This window comes from Elephas maximus, chromosome 13 (genome assembly GCF_024166365.1).
Source record: "Elephas maximus indicus isolate mEleMax1 chromosome 13, mEleMax1 primary haplotype, whole genome shotgun sequence".
Lineage (NCBI taxonomy): Eukaryota > Metazoa > Chordata > Mammalia > Proboscidea > Elephantidae > Elephas > Elephas maximus.
The window spans coordinates 84,553,401-84,581,142 of NC_064831.1; the positions used below are offsets into that span (position 1 = coordinate 84,553,401).

A 27,742-nucleotide genomic window follows, 5' to 3' on the forward strand; every position below is an offset into this window, starting at 1 on the left:
TATGAAGCGGCTGCTTTAAAGGTATAGCTGCTACCTCTCCCACCTACTGCTCCTTTCTCTTCTTCATTTTATACTTTCTCTGTTTTCCCAAGTTACCTCTGCTTTCTGTGGTAGGGGAGGTGACCTTCAGCCAAAGCCTAGTGGAAAAAGCCATTAGGGCCTGAGGTTGCTCGGACTCTGTTACAACACGATCCGGACATGTTATTTCATTGCTCTGAGTCTTAGTTTTATCAACGGTCTCAGGTTTGTGAAAATTAAATATTATCATGTGTTCTATGTCAGGCACAGGAACTGATGCACTGTCATGCTTTATCAATGGTAGTTATTATTATAAATAAGATTTCATGGTGACGGAGGCACTGTTTTCTATCATTTCATCCCAAATTCTCATGTTTTTAAAAATTTTTATTCATTCTCCCATTTCCTAGGTTACTATAATTATCACTGTTAGCGGCCATGGAGTGGACTTCTGACTCATGGTGGCCCCATGCACAACAGAATGTTGCAATTCATAGAGTTTTCATTGGCTAATTTTCAGATGTAGATCACCAGGCCTTTCTTCCTCGTCTGTCTGAGTCTGGAAGCTTCACTGAGACCTGTTCAGCATCATAGCAACACACAAGCTCCCACTGACGGATGGATGATGGCTGCGCATGAGGCCCACTGGCCAGGAATGAACCTGGGTCTTCAGCATGGAAGGTGAGAACGCTACCACTAAACCACTATCACCATTTGCTAACCTTTATTAAGTCCTTGCCATAGGCCAGGACATTATGGCAAGTACTTTATGTAAATTATCTATTTCTCTTTACCTAAGAGATAGCTATTATTTTAACCCCATTTTACTAAAGGGAAAGCTGAAATTGAGAGAAGTTAAGCCAAGGGGCTGAGTTACACACAAGTGCATAGCTGCCAAGCCAGTGAGGTTTTTTTTTTTTTTTTTAAGAGTTGAGGTTTTTCTGATTACAGAGTCTGAACTCTTAACCACCAATTACCACCAATTAAACTCCAGTCCTGCTCACAAACCACCCATTCCGGTAACAACCTATAGACTGCGTGGTCTGTCTCAAACCCAATTTAAGTATTGATGTAATTCTCTTGTGTCTAATTTATAAGCTGCTGTTTCTTGGGGCTGAGTTCTTGATCTCCCTAAGGGAGGGATCACATCTTGCGTATAGATTTCCTCCTAAGTCAGCCAGCAAGTTTATCAGTATATGGGGAAATAAACTGACCAGGCAGAGAAATAGAGCAAATGAAGTGCAAATCAGAAGATTACAGCAGGGAGAAATGAGGGAGGACTGGCAAATGTCCCTGTATATACTTTTACAACAATAAGTAAAAAATAAAAACAGGGAGATGGAAGGAGATGAACGAATATTTATTTGACACCTTAGTGCCAATCACTGCACCGAGGGGTCTTTAAGAATAGTCCCACTGAGGACTTAGTGCAATGCAGCTGGGCACCTAAGTCAGCTCAGGAACTAAGGCTCAGTAAACAGCTCGGTGTATACAGAAGACTGGCTTCCACCCACCTTCCCGCACAAGATACCAAAAACCAAACCAAAGGCTTAATAGGTTGCCTGGCTCTGGCACCTCTTCCCAGGGTCACACAGAGGCTGCTTTCTTCCCACTGACCCTCGAAGGCCCAACGGGAGAAGAGTGACCCCTCTGAGTATTTGTCGAGATATGTTATTAAGAAATTACAAGTGTGCAAGCCATATTTGTCCTCTTTGCCTACTTTGAACAACAACAACAACAACAACAACAAAGCGATTCACCTCCACTCCCCTAGTCACTGCCAAGGTCTCTGGACACACCTGGCCCCTCCTGTAAGCCAGCCCAGACGCAGGAGTTACAAGCCACGTCTTCCCACTTGCCCAGCTAGTGCCCGCACTGAGCTGCAGCAAGTTCTCGCAACACGAGGCAGAGCTGCCGGCGATCTCGCCCGCGCCTCAGTCGGAGGCGGTTGGAAGGGGACGCGCGCCGCCTCCGCCCCTTTAAGGCGGGGCTCGCGTGCAGGAGCCGAGGAAGTGGGGTGGCCGCCGGCGATGCCCCCGCCCCCGCTGCGTCCGGAGTGCTTCTTGCGCGCGCGAGCGGCGGCGTCGCCAGGTCTCGCGCAGGTGAGGGGCGCGCGTCGGCCCAGCTCCGCAGCCCCGGGGAGGCGGCCTTGGACAGGTGAGGGCCGTGCCGGGCTCACCTGGCTGCACGCGCGGGGCGGGCTGCGAGGTGGCCGCCGGCTTTCTTCTTGGGAGTGGGGGGGACCTGAAGGGCCAGGATGGGAATTCAGTGGAATTACTACTCCGGAGCTGCTGGCTGTGATCCAAAAGGTGTCCTGAGGACTAGAGGCAGGAGTCCCAGGCGAGGGGTGCTGGAGAGAGCACTCGGGAAGGGCAGCCTGCTCCAGGGGTTCTTTGCTTTTCAAGGGCGCACATTCGGGCTCCCCGGGGCGGCGCCGAGTTAGCCGCAGTCCCTGCCATCGCAGGTCTCTCTGGGTGGGCTCTCCTGCGCTCCCTTTGTGGGCCTCAGATTCCACCTTGGTTTCTTGAGCTGACCTTTGCTCAGCCACGTGAGATCGGAAAGCCTTATAGTAATTGAGTAGGTTAAAAAAAAAAAAGAAAGTCTCAATTATTAAAAACAAAGACCGTGGTGCTGGTGGTGAATTTGAGAAGTGATTGCTTCCGCAGTTAGTTTCCCAGCGTGCTGTCCACTGGTTCAGCAAATGGTGCGCTAATGGACGTTAAAAACGATGGAGTTTCCATAAACTGGCTTTTCTCAGGTGGGAATGAACTCTGTGCGAAACCTGAGGGTTTCAGCCGAGTCTGCAGAGGCACTTGGAGTAGCGAATAGCTTGCGGGTGAACTTTGGGACTTTAGAATCCCAGCTTTACGGACGCACAGAGTCTCAAACGGGTGTATGGATGATGAGTGCCTTAGCATTTATTTTTGTTTTGGTCAGGGGCATTTCAATTCAATAAATATCTGTTGTGCTCCTGCGAACTTCCGTGAGAGCAGGCTGCTGTGCTGTCTGGAAGCACAGGTGTCGATAAAAGGTGAATTTTGAGGACAATCATTTCCTCACAGGTGGATGTTTAGAAAGAGACCAATGGCACACGGTGCTTTGCCTCTGTCTCCTACCTCTTTGATCTCTTCTTTGGTAATTGAACATTTACATGTGGAGAGATTGTACATCTGTGAAGAATAGCTGCCATTAGACTAATCAGTCACTCAAAGGGATACAGACTGTCCAACTCACCCTTAAGATAAAGTTGTTAAGAATCAACTATGTGCCAGGCACCAAGCTAGGCATTTTATAGACTTATATTGTCACGTGAAATCTACAAAGTAGATATTCCTCACCAGGACAGATGAGGAAACCGAGATAAGGAGAAATCTGGCAATTTGCACAAGGTAAGTGGTGGACCTGGAAATTGACTGTGGGTATTTCTGAGCAGAGCTCATATTTTCCCAGTATATCTTGTTGCCTGGCATGTGCTGAGGACCAAAAAAACAAAAAACCCGTTGTCATCGAGTGGATTCCGACTCATGGCAACCCTGTAGGACAGGTAGAACTGCCCTATAAGGTATAGCTGGTGGTGGATTCAAACTGCTGACCTTTTTGGTTAGCAGCCAGAGCTCTTAACCGCTACCCCACCAGAGTTTCCGTGCTGAGGACAGGTAGAGTAAATTCAGCCGATTTAATGGAAATGAGAATTCTCATTTATATTCGTAAAACAGTCCTACCCCTGGGAGTTAAAATAGTCATGAGTAAAATAAATGAGTGCAGTTTTCTTTGTACTGGTGTGGTATGAGCCATGGCTTACCTGGGAAAGTAGATAAGCAGCCATTTTAAAAAGATAATATTTATTATATGTCTTGCTGAATGTATTTTTAAAGGCTTGTTGTATCCAAATGGGGCCAGTTAGTAAAGCTTTATATGAGTTCCCTGTATGTCACATGGAAACCCTGGTGGTGTAGTGGTTAAGCGCTATGGCTGCTGACCAAAGGGTTGGCAGTTTGAATCTGCCAGGTGCTCCTTGGAAACTCTATGGGGCAGTTCTACTCTGTCCTATAGAGTCACTATGAGTCGGAATGGACTCAATAGCGCTGGGTTTGGTTTCTTTTTTGGGGGGGTATATCACACATTGAAGGAAAAGCTACTTTTCATATCATTCATGTGTTTTAACATATTTCAGCTTCATTTCTTTCTGTAGCTTCAACACGAATAGATATCACTGTTGTCAGCTGGAAAGGGCTTTGTGTTTGTATATAAATGTGTGCTCACGCGTTAATATATCTAATATTTACTTTCAAAGATATATCTATTTTTTTTCCATAAGTCTAGTGAACTGCGATGCGCTTATTTGGGAAGGAATTCCAAATTGATGAAATTACTAATTAGACTATGGAGTAAATGACCTGTAGCAACTCACCTGACAGTACTTGTAAACTACAAAAATGCAAATAATTTTCAAATTAAATTTATTATACTGTGTAGAACGAAACTGAAAATAGCACTTAGAATTTAAAATAATATTTCCTGGCATGGTGAGCACGTGCTGTGTTAAAAATCTTCCTTATAATTGTTGGTAATTAGGCACAAAAATCGAGGGGTTTCCTATTTAAATTTCCTTGAGGTGTTGCCGGTTAAGCGTTGGAGAAGGGCTTTTTGCCTCTGTTGGGAGGATCAGTTAAGATATTCTGCCTGGTTCCTGTTTGGCATACATTTTCTTTTTTCTCTATCTTCATTTGGATGGTGGAATTGGCAAAAACCACTCCTTAGCAACTATTGAAATCCAGCCTAGAAGGTGTTTACAAAAGTGTACTTGATTTGGTTAAGATGTTCTCGTGTGGAGGTGGGATGATGAATTATCGAAATTCCCAGAAAAGCCAGAGGCCCAACAAGCAGAGAATGTAGACAGATTCAGGTTTGGTGAGGCCTGAACTGTAAAAAATTGGGGTGAGGGAGGAAGGTCTTTAAAAAAATAATACAAAATAAGATATGAAAGCGAATATTATTTAGAATGAGAAAAAGAAATTGCAACAAATTGCTGGAGATTTTTGTCTTTCTGCTGAGACTTTTTTGGGCCGTTTACCTGAAACATTTACATAGAACTGCTCCCTGATGGCCACCTGGCTCCCCTGAGAACAATCAGCATCCCCCAGCAGCTTTTAGTACTTGGAGTGGCCTATGAAGGTGAGGGACCCATGCAGGTGAGGGGCCTAAAGTGGAAACTCCTCTAGCTTCACGGGTCGAGAGGAGGTTTTGTGATTGGAATCAGAGGAGCCTGAGCAGAGCTGGCATGGAAGGAACCCTGAGCTCATCAGGGACTCGAGACACTTCACGTCCATCGTGCAGTTCTGAGAACAAGGCCCCGGAGCTAGTCTCCAAGACGTCCAGTTTGGTTGGCACCCCATGGACACCTCTGGCCATTGGCTCTTCCAGCTCTCATTCTATCAGTCAATATTTGTGAGGATTTTTATGTCCTAGGCACTGAGTAAGGAGCCCTAGTGGCGCAGTGGTTAAAGTGCTTGGCTGCTTACCAAAAGGTCAGTGGTTCAAACCCACCAGCCACTCTGCAGGAGAAAGATGTGCTAGCCTGCTCCTGTAAAGATTACAACCTTGGAAACCTTATGGGGCATTTCTGCTCTGTCTTTTGGATCACCGTGAATTGGAATCGACTTGACAGCAGTCCGTAGGCACTGTGTAAGGCAAGGTCCTGGCCACCAAAGAGCAACTAGTCTCGTAGAATTGATTTCATTGATCACGGTGCGGTATTGTAGGTACTGGCATAGAGGCACCACGGGAGCCCTCTAGGGTCCCTGATGCCTGACCTTAGAATTGTTGATCGAGTTACTAAGAGGAAGGAGTCCAGTCCAGGAAGGGCATTCTAGGTGTGGGTAAGGACATGGAAAGTCCTGGAGGTTTGGACTCTCACAGTCTCCTACATGATGGAGTCAATGATGCATCTTAGTATTTCTCAAAATGCCCTTCTAGGCCGCAACATCCACACCACCTGGGATTAACTTGTTAGAAATGCAACTTCTCGGGCCCTGCACTGAGTACCATGCTTCGGAAACTCTGCATTTGGAAAACAGCAACTTCTGTGTTAAAGAAGCCCTCCAGGTGATTCTAAAAACAAACAAACAAGCTACGTGCCGTAGAATCTTTTCCGACTCATGGTGGCCCTGTGTGTGTCAGAGCAGAACTGTGCTCCTTAGGGTTTTCAATGGCTTAGTTTTCAGAAGTAGATCTCCAGGCCTTTCTTCCGAGGTGCCTCTGGGTAGATTCAAACTGCTAACCTTTCGACTGGTAGCCATGTACTTAACAGTCTGGCCACGCAAGGACTCCCCACATGATTCTAGTGCATGGGAAAGTTTGAGAACCATTGCTCTTAGTATTCAACAGAAATGGTAGGGTGTAGAATCCCTTGTGGAGATGGAGGAAGGGGAATGAGATTAATACTAATGCTAATTAGTATTATTATTTGTATTATTACAGCTAACATTTATTGAGTACTCAGATTGTGCCAAGTATACTGCTTGTTGTCAGTTGCCATTGTGGTATTATGCTAAGAAATATTAACTCATGTAATCATCAAAACAACCCTATGAGATAGGGGTATTATCACCTCCATTTCACATGTGAGAAACTGAGATACAGAGAGGTGAAGGAAATGGTCCAAGACCACACAACTACAGGGTGGTTCAGCCAGGTACTCAGAGCTGAGTCTGAGCCCAGGCAGTCTGGTTCCAGCGCCTTCCCTCCCATCCTGCTTGTGAAAGTTTTCTTCAGTGTCGCTGGGTGTGTTTGGATTGGGTGAGAGGTCTGGAAGGCAGGTCCCAGACTGCTTGGAATGCTCCCATTTAACATTCGGAGTCATTTCTTGACCACTTGAGCTTAGCGATTTTTCCTTTAGGGAAAAATTCTCAGATTAGAAAGGGAGAATGTTATTGTCATTCATTCCTATTGCACTTTTTAAAAGTTTCATGAGTATCTGGATGCCTTCGGGCTGGCAAATGGATGATACGACTGTGTAACATGATGTCTTAGTTATCTAGTGCTGCTATAACAGAAATACCACAAGTGGATGGCTTTGACAAATGGTGATTTATTCTCTCCCAGTTTAGGAGGCTAGAAGCCTGAATTCAGGGTGCAAGCTCCAGGGGAAGGCTTTTTTCTCTCAGTTCTGGAGGAAGAGCCTTATCACCAATCTTCTGCTGGTCTAGGAGCTTCTCAGCACAGGGACCCTGGGTCCAAAAGACACACGTGCTCCTGACACTACTTTCTTGGTGGTATGATGTCCCCTGTCTCTCTGCTCGCATCTCTTTTTGATATCTCAGAAGAAATTGACTCAAGATACAACCTGACCTTGTAGATTGAGTCCTGTCTCATTAACGTAACTGCTTCGAATTCCACCTGATTAACATCATAGAGGTAGGATTCACAACACATAGGAAAATCACATCAGATACAAAATGGTGGACAATTATACACCGAGTGCCTCTTTCCACGTTATTATGTGCTGTTATGGATTTCTGTGAGTCGGAATTGACTTGATGGCAGTGGATTTGGTTTTTGGTTTGGTATGGATTTCTCCAGTGGGGAGCTTTGTGGAAATTCCCAGTGAATGTGGAAGGTCTGGCCTTGTTTAGTAACACCGAGGTTTGATGTGGATATACACCCAGGGACCTCCCTCTTCAAGGCCAACGCCTTCCCTAGGCCATAAAGGACGTGGAAGTGAGGGTGTGTTTGCCCATAATGTCCTGGAGCAGATCCAAAATAACTTTCATGGGTGTTCTCTGAAAACAAGTGGATGTCCACAGTTCTATCATTTTATTACCAAATAGTTCTATAACATATATACACTTACTCATGGTGCCTGACGTTAGGGGGCTGTTCGGTAATGAAATGCATAGAATTGTGGACGTCCACCTGTCAGTGTTTCCATTTGTCATTCTATGGTGGCTTGTTGCTATGATGCTGAAAACTATGCCACTGGTATTTCAAATACCGGTAGGGTCACCCATGGTCTACAGATTTCAGCAAAGCTTCCGGACTAACAGAGACTATGAAGAAAGGCCTGGTGATCTACTTCTAAAACTTAGCCCTCAAAACCTTATGACCACAACACAGCGTTGTCTGATTCACTTGCTCTGGATACATCATCAGGAAAGGCTAATTGCTGGACGGAGACATTGTGCTTGGTAAAGTAAAGGGCCAGTGAGAGTGAGGACACCCTCAGTGAGATGGATTGGCACAGTAGCTGTGATGATGAACTTGAACGTGCCAGCCATCATCAGGATGCCATAAGACTGGGAAACATTTCATTTTGTTGTACACAAGGCTGCCATGAGTAAGAGCCCACTTGATGGCAACTGACAACGACAGGTGTGTGTGTGGCATGATGGATGGATTGCCTTTGGGGGTGAACCCCATGTTAGTTTGTCTTCCTTCTCCTCGAGAAGCAGTTTGTTTAGGCAAATGTTAATTTGAGTTTAGGGAGGCAGCCAAATTTAATTCTGCGAGTACCAGCTGTCTCGTACAAATATTCATTCATTGATATGGTTGTTTATTGCCTGCCTAGTTTGTGCAAAGTGCCGTAAAGTGCTGTGTTATTATGTTAGGCACTGGAAGAAGGTAGTGTGGTGACCAAGACAGATGAGATCCCTACAGACTAACAGAGAAATACTTGCTCTGCAGTGCTATGGGAGAACAGAGTTAGATACTCTAATTCTGGCAATGAGTCAGCAGAGAAGGAGTTGTCGCAGTTCAAAATGGGGTTATAGGGCTTGCCTTAAAGCAGTAGTGAAGCAGAAGCACGGAAGGATTTGAGAGATGTCTAAGAGATTACAGAGGGGACCAGACGGATGTGGGTAATGAGGGAGAAGGAGTTATCGAGGCTGAACATCATGCATGTGCCTTGAGCCTTGTGGGGTGAAGAATGACTTTACCTTAAATAATGTGTCCTTTGTCCTTGGTTACTGCGAAATAACTAATAACTTAATAATTGAAGTGTCTTTGTTATCTAGACCTCTAGACCACACTTGGGTGGGGGGCTGGCCTGACCAGAAAGTTCACCAAGATATCAGCTGTCCTCTGGAAAAAGATTGTGGATTCTGCGGTATTTTTTGGGGGGAGGAAAGGCTGATCCAGTCAATTATGACTATATAATGAAGCCAATAAAGGCTGTGGACATGGAAGCTGCGTGGACTTCCTGGTTGGTGAAATACATGGATGCATTTGGAAGGGTGGCTGCATCACTTGAGATATGGAAGCTCTACTTTGGAAACGCATACCTTACCCTATGTGTCTTTCCATTTGTATCCTTATTTACTGTGATAAAACCGTAATGATAAATAAAGCACATTCTGTGAGTGCTGTGGGTTGTTTCAGTGAATTATTGAACCCAAAGGAGTAATGGCTGCCAAAAGGTCAGAAGTGAGGGAGCCCAGGAGTCCTGAACTTACGACTGGCATTCAGAAAGGATAGAGGGAAACCCCTGAATCTGTACCAACAGTCAAGGTTAGGTTGTCGTGTGGGTTCCAAAACTTGAGGCTCGTGTCTGAAAGACGGTATCCTTTTAATTTGTGAGATCTGATCTAGCGCCGGGTGGCTAGGGTCGGAGGAAAGAGCATGACGTGGGCAACTCGTGTCAGAATTGAGAAATTAATAAGTGGATATTTGGGTTTGATTGTTCCACTCGGGCCCCTGGATTTGCGCCAGTAACACGTCAGTATTAAAGGAGGAGAAGGCTGTTATAGGAGAATAATAATGAGTTTCATGGACATGGTGAGTTTGAAATGTCTGACTGACCCCAGGAAGAGATTTTGGTGGGCAATTGGATAGGATAAGGGTCAGCAGTACAGAGATTTGGCATGGCTGGTCTTTAGGTGGTAGTTGAAGTTACAGGATTATGTGTGATCTTTTTAAGAGACTGGCTAGAGCAAGAAGAAGGTCAGAAAGGAAACTCAGGCATTTCTCTTTCTGGTTGGCTAGGTGATGAACAAATTCCAATTCGTTTGATTTAGAAGGTGAGGATGATTACTTCAGGTCATTCTCTAAAGAGTGGGGACAAATTCTCCCCTTCTTTGGCCTTTAAAGTGTTTGATAGCCTGAACTTGGCCAGTGGGAGGAGGTCATCAAGGTGAAGAAGCAAACAAGAGCCAGCTGAAGCAGTAGAGTGACAAGGGGCTTGTTGAAAGCTGGTTTTTCAGAATTTGAGCCCATATAATTTTCACAAGTTAGAATTTTTACCATATATCCTCTTAATTTGTTATTTCTAGGATTGAAAAACACTCATTTATCGTTTATGTATGTCATGTTCATTGTAAATTTATCAGATTATTTTCTATGTCACACACACATTGGCCAGTGCTCTTTTGGAGCGGCTGCTCATACAGATGTCACCAGAATATGTGAGCTTTCTCTGGTGCTCAGAGTTAAGTAGCAGGCTTTTTAAAAAAAGTGTTACAACATAACTGAAATAAACAGATACTCATTCTTTCATCCAAAAACTACTAATTGAGCATCTGCCCTGGTGGCGTAGTGGTTAAGAGCTACGGCTGCTAACCAAAAGATCGGCAGTTCAAATCCACCAGACACTCCTTGGAAACCCTGTGGGGCAGTTCTGCTCCATCCTATAGGGTTGCTATGAGTTGGAACTGACTAGATGGCATGGGTTTGATTTTTTTCGGTTTATGTGTGCTTTGTGCTAGAGATTTAGTGGTGGGAAACAAACAAACAGATCCCTGTTCTCTCAGTGTTAACAGCTTAGAGTAGACGTCAGAGAATTTAACAGGTGATTTCCAATAAGGGGCATTGCTTGCTAATGATAAGGTACAAGGTACTACAAGAGGATGTCACGAAGGACTACCTCCAGGGGAGGTGCTGCTTAGCTTAGCAGGGAGGGTAACCAAGGACTACCAGGAGAAGCAGTCCCTGGATACTGCAAATGGTTTGCGCTAGAATATTAACCTAAAGGTTGGCTGTTTGAACCTACTCCGTGGCACCTGGAAGAAAGGCCTGGTGATCTGTTTCCACAAAGATTACAGCAATGGAAACTCTGTGGAGAAGCTCTGCTCTGTAACATGTGGGGTTGCTGTGAGCTGGACTCAGCTCTATGGCAGCAGGTTTGGTGTTTGGTTTACTAGGAGAAGCAGTGGGTAAGAGCCCTTGGGGCAGGGGCATCAGCATGGAGGAAGAGTTGGAAAGTACAAAGAGGTTGCTTTGAGAAATTGATGGAGGGATGCATTTGAGGAAGTGAAAGTTTAAGGTAATAAATTACTAATGTGTTAATTATAAATTGGCTGATATGTAAGAGTATTCAGGAGAGCTCTGTAAACCAATCAGGAAAACTAAAAAGAAAGTAGAAACTCATTGGTGTGACTCTGACCATGTTCTGAGAAGTAAAGAATCTCTTCAGATCCAAGACCCAAAGGAGGTGGCCATGCCACAAACAAAACTAAACTAAAGGAAAAAGATTGTGCAATATTTTTTGGGGGGAGCAAGGGGTACTATTTTTTAGCGGTACGAAACATGTTTTGAGTTTGTCGTTGGGTGCCGTTGAGTCGATTCCAACTCGTAGCCACCCTACAAGATAGAGTAGAACTGCCCCGTAGGGTTTCCAAGGAGCAGCTGGTAGATTTGAACTGCTGACCTTTTGGTTAGCAGCCTGAGTTTTTAACCACTTCACCATCAGTGCTCCTGTTTTGAGTTTAGTAGGAAAATTTAGGTACTACAACAGAAAAACACATTATACTACTTAAGCCGAAATAACCAAAATTATTGCTGTGAGAATCTTTCTTAATGTAAAAGCTACATGTAATTTTCTTAACTCCGTAGGTTTATAGGATGCAATGACCTTTGGGATCAGCTCTTCTAGCTTCTGTTGACTCTATCTTCCAGATGAATAAGCTGAGGCCCAGAGGTGCTGCAGGCTTGCTTACCCTCACACAGTCAGCTGGTGGCAAAGTCTGTCCCATAAAATGTGTGTGGATCTCTTTGTCCTACAGGGACTTGAATGTTTCTAGTCTGTTGTGGGAACAGACGCTGTAATTAACCATGTTTTTTTATGGCAGTGGGTTTTGGGTGGCCTTCTTCTAGAAGTCTTTAACTCCATAGAGCCACTTCCATTTTCCTCCTTTTCTCCTTTTTAGTATGTTCTTCTCCTCACATAGTTTAGTGTTTTGAATTATGTAAGCATCCGTGGCAGCAGTTGCCTTCGGCATTTTAGGCCTGTCTAAACAGGTAGAATTGCTCTGACATTTCTTTCATGATCTTCAATTTCATTTGAGTTGGCACAGAGACATTACCAAGAAATGAGACAAAAGTTTTTCAGGAAGTTCCTTCTCTGTTAATATTTGAACCAGAAGATACGGTGGAACTGAGAAGGTACATTACCAGTTGTCTTCAAACTTCATGAAATATTTATGTGTAGAAAAAAAAAAGTTGAACCAGTGGGGTGTGGCCCAGGTCATTAAAAAAAGATTGGTGTTGGTTGGCTTTGTTATCTGCTTCCCCTCCAACTTCCAGCTGTGCGTCAATTTCTAGCTTTATTACGGTGAACCCAAGACCCTAAATCATTAGTTCATTGCTTAGTTTTTGTGTTCAGTTGTTAACATGTGCCTTTTCATTGATAACTTTTTTTTTTTTTCATGAAAGAACTCTTTACTTTTCCCAGCTTACAAAACACTCAGGCTCCATTACTAGGCATTTCATGTCAGCTGCCTGACATGGCTGAGCTTCAGCTCGGTGGAGATATTGTTTTAGTCTTTCAGATCCTCTCAGGAGCCATTGGTGGTTGAGTGATAGAGTTCTTGCCTTCCACGTGGGAGACCTGGGTTCGATTCCTAGCCAATGCACCACATGCGCAGCCACCACTCTTCTGTCAGTGAAACTTGTGTGTTGCTGTGATGGTGAATGGGTTTCAGCAGAGCTTCCAGACTAAGGGGCCAACACAACCGCAGCAGCCAACAACAGCCATCTTCTCCGGAACCCTCTTAGTTAAGATTCTTATCCCCATTTTATAGAAGAGAACACTGAAATTCAGAGAAGCTAAGTAACTTGTGCAAGGTCACCCAGTTGCCCTTGTGATTTTACATTCCCCTCTATTATTCCATTTTGAGTCAGTGCTATTTCAACTGCACTTCTGCTCGGCCTTGTATTCCAGTTAAGTCGTTTAACCAAAAGACTAGAGGATCTCCAAGACCCATTCCAACTGAGATTCTAGAAATTTCTCTGCATCCTGAGTTTGGAAGCAGCTGCTATACGCATTCTCCTCCTTCCACAGGCTGAACCTAGAGGTGAAACCCTTCACTGCAGCATATGCTTCAAAAGCCGCAGTGAGGGAGCCCAGAAATCCTGCTGAGCCTTGTTCTGGAGATCAGCTTGGTACGCTTTTGATAAATAGATCTCTTGAGAGCTGTTTCCTGCCAGACGATTGTGAGTACACGAAGCTGAAGACTCTGGAAAAGTCTCTGTCCTTCATCTGACCCAAGCGATGCCATAAATGCTTTATTCTCAGATTTGTGGAACAAAGCAAGCAGTCACCACTCTCTAAATACCATGCCTAATTCCTGAATGTTCATGTGAGAACCACCTGAATGTGTTTTTATATTTTTAAACTGATTTAAACTTTTAAATATACACAGATGTTGACATTTTCGAACCCAAATAAAACTCTTGTGGTGCTTTTAATTAGATGTAGGTGCTTTTCTGTTTTGTTTGTCCCTCCCTCCCTCCCTCCTTCCTTCCCTCCTTTCTTTTCTTCCTTTCTTTATTTCTAAGCATTAAACCAGAACAACCAAACCCATTGCCGTGGAGTCAATTCTGACGCATAGTGATCCTACAGACCCAATAGGACAGAGTAGAACTGCCCCCTAGGGTTTCCAAGGCTGTACCATATTTTTTATGCAGATACCGTGCGTTATATGTTTTTGCAAACCACACAACCCACCCATATATTTTCATAAATGTGCTATACCAGTATTTTTTTTACATGTTACTGACTTTAATTTCAGAGTATATATATATATTTTCAGTATATATATATATAATTTCAGTGTATATATATATTTTTTTTTCTCTGTCCAATGGATTTAATATTACTGAGATAAAACCGACCTCATGGAAACTTCATTTAAAGTAGGTATTTTCCTAAACCAAGTGCAACCAGTGGTGAACTGAACAGGCTTATGATGGAAATGGACGCCATGTTGAAACCAAAGAGTACGAATGTATGAAGTGCTAGAAATTAGCAAGTAAGAAATGATCCTAGGCCTAAAGCTACAAGAACAAGATGTTTATATTTTATTGCTTTCATAAATCTTAAACTGACACATAGTTTTTGATAATCAATGTCTTTGAAATCAACAAATAAAAGTCACCAGTAGAAATTATGTTTTCATCTCAAAATAGCTCGTTTTAGTTTATTGACTCATTATCATCGTTGTTTCTCATTCTCATAGGAAGGCCATTCCTTTTCAAGAATTTAGAAATCCGGGTGAAACCCACCTTGAAATCTGAGATTCCGCGTTCATTTGCAAGAAACTTCACTTTGATATGAATTGCGACAGTACAGACAGCTTGATTTTATTGCCTTAGAGGAATAATCCACTCTTTCAAGTTGTTCTCCAACTCAGGCCATTTTGCTTTGGGCCCATGACATGAGTGTTTCAGCGGATTCATTTTCTCTGGCTCCTTTCTCCATTGGTGAATGGTTGACTCTCTAACCTCGAACTCTCTTGCTGCCATTCTGTTGCTTGTTTCTTCTGCCCTTGGAACACTTTCAGTCTGAAGTCAGTAGTGTAGGACTGGAAACACTGGTGGTGTAGTGGCTAAGTGCTCCGGCTACTAACCAAAAGGTTAGCAGTTCAAATCCACCTGGCACTCCTTGGAAACTTTATGGGGCAGTTCTACTCTGTCCTATAGGCTCTCTATGAGTCGGAATCAACTCGATGGCAACAGGTTTGTTTTTTTTTGGTTAGTGCAGGACTTGTATTTAACCCCTGCCATGATCCTAAAAGGGTTCTAAGATTTAGATTTGTAAACTGAAAAAATATGCACATTATAATCATTAACTGGCTGGTTCTAGCAAAGAGATCGCAGAATTCAAATGTGAGGTGTACAAAAAGCAAGGGTCTTTTTATATTATCGCAAGCTTATGACTAAGGTGACTTATGACCATTGATCAAGGACATTGGTGCTAGTGAGACATAATTAGACTATGAAATACACAGACCTAACATAGATTAATGGTTTCGTTATGATGATTTGATAAGGTTTTCAATTCAACTGTTGAACCAAGAGCAATCAAATATCAGTTTTGCTTTGTTTACTCTTTCAATTAGAAGCAGAGTTGGAAGGTAATTCTGATAATTATGTCAGTGAAGACTGAGTTGAGATTCCTGTCGACAGTTACTTGATGCCATTTATGCCAGTGTAGGCTTCGCTTTGTTTATGCTTCCAGTTGATGGCATGTGATTTATGGACAAGCTTCAGTAGGTTCAAGGTTCCGACTGATGACTCAAAAGTGACGGGGATATAATTGCAACTGAAATTCATAGAAACAAAAGCACTATTACACTAGTTTATTTTATGATTACCAGGCCATAACCAAATTCAATCCATGACTTCTTGATGATCGCTTATACCTTTATTATACAAATATGATCAAAGTAACATTTTAGGACTATTGAATGAGAGTAAATGAGGCCAAAATTCACTTCTAGAAATGAGATGAGATATGCATGTTATATGCATGAGTTCACTATGCCAGAAGTTTTTTTTTTACATAGTTTCATTGTTTGCACTTGTTACGTGTGTGCGTTATTTATGTGGGCGAAAATTTGCGAAAAAATGTGGTAATCTTTACAGAAGCAGACTGCCACATCTTTCTCCTGCAGAGAGGCTGGTGGGTTTGGACCACGCACCTTTCCATTAGCGGCCAAACGCTTAAAAACTGCACCACCAGGGCTCCATTTTTAAGCGTTAGAAACCATTTTTAAAATGAGATTTTTAAAGAATCTACAGTATACAATGGAGCTGAAATCTTTTCTGGTTGATATAGTCTTGGAAACCCTGGGAAACCATGGTGGCGTAGTGGTTAAGAGCCATGGCTGCTAACCAGAAGGTCAGCAGTTCAGATCCACCAGGCACTCCTTGGAAACTCTATGGGGCAGTTCTACTCTGTCCTGTGGAGTTGCTATGAATTGGAATCGGCTTGACAGCAACGGGTTTAGTTTTGTTTTGATGTTGGAGACTGGAGTTACTTCTGCTGAAGGCTCTGTTTATCTCCATGGTGGCTTCTGAGATACTTCCTAGGCACCCTCCTTTAGTCTGAATATAGAGGACGTGATGGCAGATGCTAAACTGATATGGGTGACAGTGTGAAGTGGGAGGGGGTACTTGCCATCTGATGTCCTGTGCACAATCTCATGCACCTTTGAGAAGAACACTCATCAGTGTTCTTTGCATTCGTTCCACTCAGAATTTAGTCATTTTATGGTATGTTATGAATGATGACTTGTTTTTTTGGTTAAATAACTTTTTTTTTAATATGAAAATCTGCTGATTGATTCTGGATGTCTTGTTTGCACAGTTTTGATGGTTGCTCTAGTTTGTAAAAACATTCTGAATCAAACCATTCAGAACCTATCTATGGATCCGACCATTCAGCACCTGTCTATGAAATGCCATTTCTTTCTTTCTTTTTTTTTTTTTTAAAGAATGCCTGCCCCTGGGCTTGGTTTTAAAACAGATACCAACTGAGGGATATGGCCTCTGATGCTGAGATGGAGAATGACATGGGTGTTTAGAGTATTCACTAATTAAGGTACCTTCTCATAATTGCCATTGGTAGAGATCTGTTTGAGAAGGTGCAGCTCACCAAGCTCATTCTTAGTACTTTTCGGGAAATGTAGCCAGAAATAAACAGCTTTTGGAAATGGCCTGGGGTCATTTTGTGAAACACAGCAGAAAACTGGCAACAAATGTGTCTCGAAAGTGAATTTTCTGTGCACGTGCTCAAATAATGTGGTTTTTCAAATTATCGTGAGTTCCATGAAACCCACAGTTTCATTACTCATGTCAAGTTTTTTTTTTTTTTTTTCTTTCTTGAGTGAAGCAATGAAATTTGGGGAGTCTGACTTAAGATTATATATTAGACATTGAGCAAGCTAGGTCAAGGAAATACAGAATTAGAAGGAATGATCTTTGGGTGATTTGAATCAAGCATCACTTAACTTCCATCTGCTGACATGGCTTTTTTGAAGGTTACCATCTCTCTCATGGTCAAGTCCAATGTCTTTATTCTCTATGGCTTCTGCAGAATTTACTCCTTGGACACCTTGCTTCCTGTTGCTTCCTTTCCCTGACTGCTTCTTCTCTCTCCATTCTGTTGATTTTCCTCTTTATTTAATTTTTTTTATTGTACTTTAGATGAAAGGTTACAGAGCAAACAAGTTTCTCATTAAATAATTAAAACACATATTGTTTTGTGGCATTGGTTGCCAACCCCACGACATGTCAACACTCTCTACTTCTCGACCTTGGGTTCCCCATTACTAACTTTCCTGTCCCCTCCTGCCTTCCTGTCCTTGCCCCTGGGCTGGTGTGCCCATTTTGTCTCATTTTGTTTTATGGGCCTACCTAATCTTTGTCTAAAGGGCGAAGCGCGGGAGTGACTTCATTACTGAGCTATAAGCGTGTCTGGGGGCCATATTCTCAGGGCGAAATGCCGCTTCTTGATGGTGACAGTGATTCGAAGCTGACTGACTTATTTAGAACTTACAAAGCATTGTCAGTGTTATTATTCTTTATACTGTGATAAAACATGGTATGAACCAGCCATGACATACCCATATATGTTCATACCGTGTTCTGGTATGTTAATATATCATTTTTCTGGAAATAATCACTAGAAACTAAAAAACAAACAACAACAACAAAAAGCAGGTGGCATCAAGTTGATTCCTATTCATGGCGACCCCGTGTGTTTCAGAGTAGAACTGTGTTCCATAGTGTTTTCAATGGCTGTGACCTTTTGGAAGCAGATCCCAGGCCTTTCTTTTGAGACTAGTGTGGGTGGGTTCGAACCACCAACCCTCTTATTAATAGTCCAGTGCTGAATCCCTTGTACCACCCAGGGACTCGTAGAAACTGAGCAGTGGTTTCTTTAGGGAGATGGTCAATTCTGACTGAGTCACTTTTTATCATGTGTCTTTCTCTGCACAATTACAAGTTCTAAGGAGGTACCTTTAAAAAAACATTGCCAGGGTTAATTGGAGAGTGAGATTACAGACCTTTTTTGTTGTCTTTAAAATATCATTTTTAAAAACTAATCTTTGGACAGGAGAATATTAAAAATAATTTGAATTTATTTAACATTTTAAAACTTCTAAAAAAATCTTTGCCCTTTATTGTTAAATTTTATCAGTGCTACATCTTCTCTGAGATAAGAAGAATGAACACTATAGACTATTACAGTCATTTAAATGATTAAGGAGAGAAAAGTTTCTACAATTTTTTGGTTTATTCAACAAAACTTCCTGGAGGCCAGCCTTTGATGAGGCAGGCATAGGGTGGGTGGGACCGCTTAAGAAACTTCTACCCTTAGGGAGCCAGTAATGGGGAACACAGAGGGCCACAGCTTTATGGCTCCCTTAACTCACCGTGGAGTTACTGCGTGGTGTAAACAGTTAACGCACTCAGCTGCTGGCTAAAAGTTTGATGGGTTGACTTTATTTAGAGACACTCTGGAAGAAAGGCTTGGTGATCTACTTCTGAAAAATCAGCCATTGAAAATCCATTTCTACTCGGATGGATACACACAGGGTCACCATGAGTCAGAACTGACTCAAGGGCAACAGGTTTAACTCACCACAGCCCAGTTAAAGGGAAAACTGAATTTGAATACATACAAAACCTCTTTCCAGTATCAGCTGTACCATATGTCTCTGAAGCTCAGTTTTCTTATTTGTAAAACCTTGGGGTACTGTAAAGATTAGTAATAATATAAGCAGAGTGTCTTATGTATAATAGGTACTTCATGAATTTCTCTTATTCAAGGAAATGAGCAAATCTGGCCACTTGGTCATAAGTAAACCTACAGAGGTTTGGATGATAAGCGTCCACAATTTTATGAAAGCTTTTTTCCCAGCGATCAGACACATAGGCAGTGCACACGGTTAGTTCTACACTGGTTTCCAACCAGGTTAAGAAGAAGAAGCGTGAGCAAATTACAATATTTCAAAAAAATAACTTCAGAACTGTTTTAGAGGGAAACAAAAATGATCAAATCCAGCCCATTTTACCTAACTTGAGCCTATTACCTGGAGAACCCTGAATCTCCATCCTTTTTTTTTTTTTTTTTAAACTTTACATTTTGACTTTCACTTTTAAGATGCTTTTCCCTGTTGCATTTTTAGCTAAGCCTTGAGGTCAGCAAGCTGCTGTTGAAGATGCACACGTCCTATCGACAGTGCTGGATTTAGTTGTCTTGGTGATTGCACCGTAACTTAACAAAAGGCTGGCCATCCTTGGGGAAAATCTGACAATTTTTCCGGAATATATATCAATGAAATGATACCTTTAAAAGGCTAGACTTTGGAAGGTGAAGCCCGGTCAAAGGCTATTTAGTAGACCTGCATGCTTTCATTTCTTGTTGTGCCTCCCCACCAAAAAAAAAAAAGAGGTTTTTTTGTGTTTCAATGGGGCTTATCTAGTTGGAGAGTCCCTGGGTGATGCCAACAGTTAACATTTTCAGCTACTGACTGAAAAATTGTTGGTTCGAGTCCACCCAGAGATGTCTCAGAAAGAAGGCCTTGGTATCTACATCTGAAAAATCAACTGTTGAAAACCCTGTGGAGCACAGTTCTACTTTTACACATATGGGGTCACCATGAGAATGGGGTCACCATGAGAATGGGTCCACTCCAAAAAAAAAATGGCAACTGGTTTATCTCATTGGAGAGTCAAGATATATACATCTTCATGAAAAGATTTGTAGCGTTAGTACCTTCTTGGAAATAGATATTAAAGGCAGAGCAGCTCTGTTGAAGCTTAGGGTACGGGAGAAATGTGGACTGAGTCTGGAGGATGGGTAGGAATTGGCTGTTAAAGGCTTGTAGAGGTTCTCCGGGAGAAATCGGCACAGTTTACCTCTGCCGCTTTCACAATGTGTAGGTTTCTGAAACTTTACCCTCTTTGCTGAAAAACCTTTTTCAGTCATCAAGCGTTAGGAATGGATACGGTAAAGCATTCATTGCACGTGGAATTTAGATGACAGAGACCGAGGGACAAGGTGGCGTAACGTTCGAGAACATGGACTCTGAAGCTGGGCTGCCTAAGTCTGTATCTTGTCTCTGCTACACATTACCTGTGTGATACCGTGCAAGTTATAGAAACTTTCTGTGCCTCAGTTTACCCATCAGTGAAATGAAGCTTCTGAAAGTACCTACCTTATAGGGTTATGAGGATTAAACGAAAGTGCACCTAAAGCACTTAGGACATGATGCCTGTGCATAAGATACTCCACGTAAGGATTCGTTGTAGCAGCTGCTCCTGTGACTTTTGCGACATCGATGGTGGGGAGACTCATTTTAGTTTTAATGACCTTTTATGTGTCTTACTTGCTCCATCTCAGTGTAACTGAATAATTGCGTCATATTTAGAAACCTATTTGCAGTAATTTAGCTCAATGGGAAGATTTATTTGCATGTTTCTAGTCACCCCAATCCTGTTCCCAGCTGATATTTTATGAAATGGTTTGTAAAGTGCACAGAAGGAGAGCTTACAGAAAACTGGGAACGTTCACTTGGGAATTATCAGTTAATCTGCTTTGTGATGGTGTCCACTTCATAGAACTGATACTGGCATTGATGGAACCAGAGTGTGTGTGGGGGAGGGGGAGATCAATATAACCTTTTTAAAAGGTAGATTGTTTTCATACTGATAATAGTATTCTTTACCTTTCCATTTGAGATAGGCTGCTAAAATGGAATCCTTTATAAAGACTAATATGTGCTGACTACAGGCTTTGGTATTGAGTAACCCCTTAGAATAATTTGAGACAAAAAGTTCCAAAATCCAGGCAAATGCCACTTTAATGCATCACTGACAGGTTTGGAAATACAGTCTTCAAATTAACCATACTTTGCTTGAATATAAGAAATATCCATTAAGTCACATTAAAAAAAAAATGTTTTTCACTCATAGGCAAGAAAGGACTTGGGGTGTGTGTGTATGTATGATTCATTTAAATTCATTGTTAGCAGTTTTCCTCGTTTCACACAGACATTTTGGGTCAGTTCAGAGGGAACTGAATGCAAGTAAATGGATTTCTTCTGAATGCTTAGTGGAGACCTCACCTGTTGTTCTGTCCTGGCCCTGCCTTTCTGGGGGGGACCAGCTATCTCCAGGATCCTCAGGCCTGAAAAGGATTTTAGCTTACTGAAATCAAAATGTTAATGTGAAGAAGAGAAAGGGGGCTGGACTTGTCATCTTTTGCAGTCATGCATCTTTCAGTTCTTGGTCAATAGTTTCAGAGATCAGTTATGTTGTCTGCATTCTTTGTGGAGTTTAAGGACTTGCGTGATCTTGTTGACCGTAATTTTGTAAAGCTGGTAAGAGGAGTGGATTATTCCATTGTGAGATGATTGGGAAAAGCCAGGTGGGAGATGTTGGCAGATAAAACAAGCTGCACTCTCACCATGGTTACTCCTGGACCTTTAAAGATGCCCTGCCAGAACTGATGGTCATTGTAGACTAAGTACGCTGTATCTGGTGCATAAAATCACTCACATACCTTATCACAGAGCAATAGATACGTTACATGACATGTTTCCTCAAAAAAGCTTAATAGTTTCGAGACATATTAGGTTGATGGAATAGTCTGGTTCTCTTGGCAGGCTTGGATTTCTGGTAAATATTTAGTTCTAAATGGTAGTAGAAGGAATGACCATTCATTCATTCATTCAATCAGAACTAACTGCTATGTGTCAGGTATTGTTCTTAGTGCTGTAGGTGCTGAGGTGGACAAGGATGGTACAATCCCTCCCCGTCAAAGACTAGACGTTATCGTGGGCGTGGGAGAGGACTGGGGAGACCAAGTAAATAAAGATCATTAGGATCATGACAGATGTCAAGTGTGACAAGAGATTAGGGCATGGAGGTGCTACCTTAGATTAGGGGTCAGAAGTCCTCTCTGAAGAAGAGGCACTTGACCTGGGACCTGAAGGAGTGAGGTGTTTGATGATCCCTGCAGAGAGCAGATTATATGACTAACAGCCTCTAACCGACCAAAACAAACCCCCTAAGCCTTGACCATTTTCTTCTGGTTTTGGGGCTATGCATTGTACAGGTGTTACTTTAAGGCCGTGTAGGACTAAACGTTCTGGAAATGGTGGCTTTCTCAGGACAAGATCTTCACTGTGGCTTGGTGAGCCTTCTTCACTGCACTCAACTCAAGTCCACTGAACTTTGCACCTAACGGAAAATCCTTCTGCGTTTACTTTCTAATTACATTGGCTGGCTAGGTAAGCCCAGAACTGTGATTAGGCTCGCTATATAGTTTTTATTTCATGCTTCAAACATAAATGATTTCACATAATGCTTGTCACTCTGCCAATAATACACTGGGCTTCCATATTCTCACCTGTCAAGGTTCTTCCCATTTGTGTCAAGACACCTGCCAGTATCAGAACTTCCTTCACTTTTTGTTGGATTTTTTCAACGATGGTGTTTTTAGCCTTTTTCTCTTATTTATAAAGTCTGGATTGTTTTGTGCACTTCTGGAAAACGATTAAAAGCAGCCAGTAAGGCTTCGCAAAGGTACAAGTGTGTGTGAGTCAAGAACCACATCATGCTCCCTTGGCAGGCACGCCCCGTGGTGTGAACCCTGCCGCAGTGGTTTGAGCAGGTTCTCTGTACTTCTTGTTGATTAACTCTGAGTACAGAAAGCTACCGGCTGGCTCCTCTGAAATAAAAAAAGAATGGTAATACAGAATTAATATATAGAAGTTTACAGGAGAGCAGACATTAAAAAATTTAATATTAAATTTCAGTTGAGATGATATTTAAGCACTTGTGTAGATTCATATACAGGTTATCCTCCTTCTGGAAGCCTGTATTCTGTGTGTGGAGAATAAATACGAAAACACTTTATTATAATAAGTGGGAATTATAGAAACCTAATAAGACAACAGGAACCCCTTGGTGGTACAAATGATTAAGTGACCAACTGCTAACCAGAAGGTTGGAGGTTCAGGTCTATCCAGGGTCACCTCAGAAGAAAGGCCTGGTGATTTACTTTTGAAAAATCAGCCATTGAAAACCCCATGGGGCATAGTTCTAGTAGACTCAAGGGCAACTGGAGCTAGAATAGTAAAAGACAAGTTACCTGTCGGTGATTCCCTGCCATTTGCCTGTACCACGTTCAGTGGCTTTATTTATTTTAAGACCCTTGTGTTCTTTAGAAACCAAGTTATAAAGCTATACAAATGGCTATTTGACAATATTAATTAGCTGTGTTATGTTTTGAGTTGCCCAAGGCCTCTAGAAATTGATTCTCATAAGGAAAGCCACGGGAAACTCTTGGTCTTTCCACACAATCTATTCTTCTATATTAGTGTTGAGGCAGAGAGATGGCAAACAGCTGGCGTAGAGCCACTGCTCCTTTTCCAGAACCCTGGGCAGACATTTCTATCGAAGGCATCACGTTTCCTACTGACTCAGGACCCTTTGCAATAATAGCTCTTCAGGCACCTGCCATCAATTGGTTGTCATCCAAGACCGTTTTTGTGAACTTTTCCTTTTTGTTGAGGGAAACTACACACAGATACACAATATACACAGAATATTACAGAACAGCAAACATTACTTTTATTTTCACTCATATTCTTTACATAAGCAGTATCATGTCAATACTAAAGGGAAATTAAAAAAAAAAATCAATATTCTCTGCCTTGAAAACCAGCCATTTCCAAAGTTCCCACATTTCCTTCCAGTCTAGTCCATACTTATACATCACTTTATAGAGCTGTAAACAGAGTTCAGGGAAAATTTTCTCATTTGTGTGTTTTCCACTTAAAACTCTATCATCAATCATTTTCCAGGTGGCAACGTAGCTTCAGATATTTAATTTCTAATGGCTGCATTAATGAAAACTTGTGGTTCATATTTCTGTTCATGATGTGTGTGTATCTCTAAGAATACCTCAGTTAAATAATATGCATTCTATGATGACTCCACTAGACTTGTAGTACATTTATATTCTATATTAACTCCTTAACTGTCACCTTGTGGAAACTGTGCCAGACAGTCTATTCCTTACCTGGGTCATGGACTTACTTAAAATTTCATGTGGTGAGGGGATGTTGGGACTTAGTATAAAAGCCTGCCAATCAAGTATTTTTATATGGGTCTTCTTTAACATACTTGAAATATGAAGCAGCATGTTAAGGCAAATTCCTGGGCTCCCCAAAGTTCTAACACCATGGAATTACCTTGAAAATAAAATTTATCTAAGTAGTTTATATGCTATTTTGGGGACTGAGGGTTGTTTATTTTCCTGTGTTAACTCAGCGAGGGTCTTTGTATCTCAGTTGTAGTAAATGACAGGAGCTCTCCAAGGTGAAATCACCCAGAGAACTATAGTACCTTTAAGAGAAACCAAACAACCTCAACCAAGAGTAGCTGGAAATAACGCGTTATGATTTTTATGCTTATTCATAGAATTGAATGTGAAGGCACGGAGAGAGCAAAATCGATAGCATAGCCAAACAATTTTAGTGCAAAAATGACCTGTCCTGGGAAAAAGCTGTCTCTGTTGTGTTACTAAATGTGAGCTGGTGTTGATTATTTATAGAGTGAGAGGCAGGAGAGAAAATGCCCTCGTCCTGAAGTCTTAGCAAATATCCGAATAAGAAGCAATGTATTCACATTTATATACTTACATAGGAAGCATGCTCTAGAAAATGGTTTGAAAATACTGGCCCTGGGATGACTTTTGTTTGGTAGTGTTTGGCAGTGTTCTAAAAACATGGAATTATCACATAAACATTTGGACAGTGTGTGAGCATTTCTTAAAAAATCAGAGTACGTAGTAATGTCAGGTCTGTATACCATTGGCCGCGCTAAGGAGGAACTCTACTTCCAGGGAGTCATGTGCTCTCAAGGTTGCCTCAGTCCCCACCACTCCATATTATCTTGCTTCAGCCTGTTTATCTTCTTGTTACTTCTCTGGTAACTATTGTCACCTGAGGTTTTGACCCTGCTCTAGATACATGTTTAATTATGTAAGCAAATATATGTATATATATGTGTGTGTGTGTATATATATATATATATATAAACTTTGGAGCCCTGGTGGCACAGTGGTTAAGAGCTACAGTGAATTATGGCTGCTAACCAGAAGGTCAGAGGTTTGAATCCATCAGCTGCTCACTAGAAACCCTATGAGACAGTTCTATAGGGTCGCTATGAGTTGGAAACAACTCAAAGGCAATGGGTATATATAAACTTACACATCTTTTTGAAAGTTTGCACCTTACAAATCTGTATATTCATTCCTCCTTGGCTTAAAAATTAATTTTATAACTTCTTTTTAAAAAATGCCCTGCAGACCCCAGACAGCCTTTTGAATTGTCATTGAAAGCAAATTAGCCAGGGAGTCAAAAAAGATCTGGATTCTAGCCATGTTTCCATCTCTAATTGGCCATTTGATCTTTAGTTCAGTTTAACAAACGTTAATTAGACCTCTGCCAAGTGCCGATCACTGAGCAGCTGCCCCAGAGAGGAGACAAATAAAGCACGATTTTTCCATTCACGCCCCTGATTTTCAGTTTTCTTGTCTCTGAAAGTGAAAAAGTCTCAATGGCTTAAATCTCTAATTCTCCAGTTTGTAACCTATGACCTCAGGGTACAAGGGCAACCCAGAATGTCTTTAGGTATGGATTGCGTCCCATCAAAGTGAAACATGAAAACTATGATGTCGGGAAAGAAGAAATTGTGAGGTTTTGGGGGTCTGCAATTAAAACCTTAACCCCTTACCGGACTTTAGTTAAAAATACTTATATATGTGCAACTTCTACTCAGTTTGACTTTTATATGCCCTTATTTATATATGTTTAACAGAGCCCTGGTGGCACACTGGTTAAGAGCTCAGTTGCTAACCAAAAGGTCAGCAGTTCAAACCCACTAGGTGCTCCTTGGAAACCCTGCGGGGCAGTTCTGCTCTGTCTGATAGGGTCCCTCTGAGTCAGAATTGACTTAACGGTGAGTTTTTTTTTTTAACATATGTTTGACAGTGTTCCAAAAATTATTTACATATCTTAATCAAATGATACTATTTATAGTGTCTACATCTCTTCACTAGCATGGGATCACAGTGGTGTGTCTCTCCTCTTCACAGCAAAGCTTCTTGAGTGTCTGTTGTCACACTTACCTTCCCGCCTTCCCAGCATCCAAACAATGGGTGCACCTCCGCCTTCCTCGTGTGACTTCTCAGGTGTATTTCAGACTGTTGCTCACTCCCTGCTTGAAATATTTTCTTCATTCAGCTTCCTCAACTCTGTTCCCCTTCTTCTCTGGCTCTCCTTGTGGCCCTGTGGCCAGTCTTCTTCAGTTCTCAATGTGAGTTCTCTTTCTCTGTGATGTCACTAAGTCAGTGATCCCTGTGGTTCAGTTCCTAGCCCTATTTTCTTTCACTTTCCACAATTGTTTGGGATGGGGGAAGAGTTCCTATCTTCCACATTTCTATCCCAGGCCTCACTCCTGAACTCCATACCTGAACATCCAGCTGGACTATATATATGATCTGCCTCAACGTTGACAACTTATTAGTCCTTCCAACTGAATGGAAACCCTGATGGCGTAGTGGTTAAGAGCTACGGCTGCTAACTAAAAGGTCGGCAGTTCAAATCCACCCGGTGCTCCTTGGAAACCCTATGGGGCAGTTCTACTGTGTCCTTTAGGGTCGCTGTGAGTCAGAATCTACTCAATGGCAGTGGCAGCGGCAGCAACAGCAGGTCCAACTGAACAAATTCAACATGAAATTCATTTTACCTGCTGTAAACTGCTCTTGCTCTTGTTTCCCTGTGTTCATTGATGATCCCACCATATTTCTTGGCTGCCTGTCTGGAAACTTAAATGTCTCTCTTTGCCTTAGCCCCAAACCCCAACACATATAATTTACAAATTACATAATCCAGCTTCTCAGTCAGTCCCATCATCTCCATCCTAATTCCTGTTTCCTTGGTCTGCACCCTTACCACATTGGGTTGATGTGTCTCCTACGCGTTCCATTTGCAACCCATTATTAACTCCTCATAGACCACTCCATGCTATGTTGGGGTTGTTTTGTCATCTGCCCCTCACACAGGATTCTGAGGGTCTCAGGAGAATAAACGGTGTGTATTTTACTCCTTTAGCTATTTCCTTTAGGAAATAAAAAAATGCTTTCATTACATTGGAATCCACTTGCAAACTCATAGATAATATAAGCAGTGTGGTATTTCTATGTCACCTCATGTCCCAGGCCTAATTCTACTGTAACATTCATATACGTGTAACCCTTCAACTTCAAAGACTAGGAAAGGAAGTGTTCTTATCATCTAAAAAAAAAAAACAAAAAAATCTGGTGTTATTGTACTTCATTAGTGGGTTGAAACCAACATCTGCTTTAAGTGTGGCTCTTTCTGCTCCAGAGCACGCTGTTTACTTTCGCCTTCAGTGACTCAGATTTCAA

The 27,742-nt window shown here is 42.0% G+C and overlaps 1 protein-coding gene across 6 annotated transcripts in view; it reads left to right on the forward strand.

The window, feature by feature from the left end:
* The first annotated feature begins 538 nt into the window (after positions 1 to 538).
* The window catches only part of MCTP2 (multiple C2 and transmembrane domain containing 2), a 310,773-nt gene continuing 283,569 nt past the window's right edge, over positions 539 to 27,742 (forward strand). For 5 of the 6 annotated variants that reach the window (XM_049852809.1, XM_049852815.1, XM_049852812.1 and 2 more), the window contains exon 1: positions 2,082 to 2,175. The gene's annotated coding sequence lies outside the window, so the exon portion shown is untranslated. Of the gene's footprint in view, positions 700 to 2,081; positions 2,176 to 27,742 lie in introns of those variants that run through there. The other variant, XM_049852810.1, reaches the window with a different exon arrangement.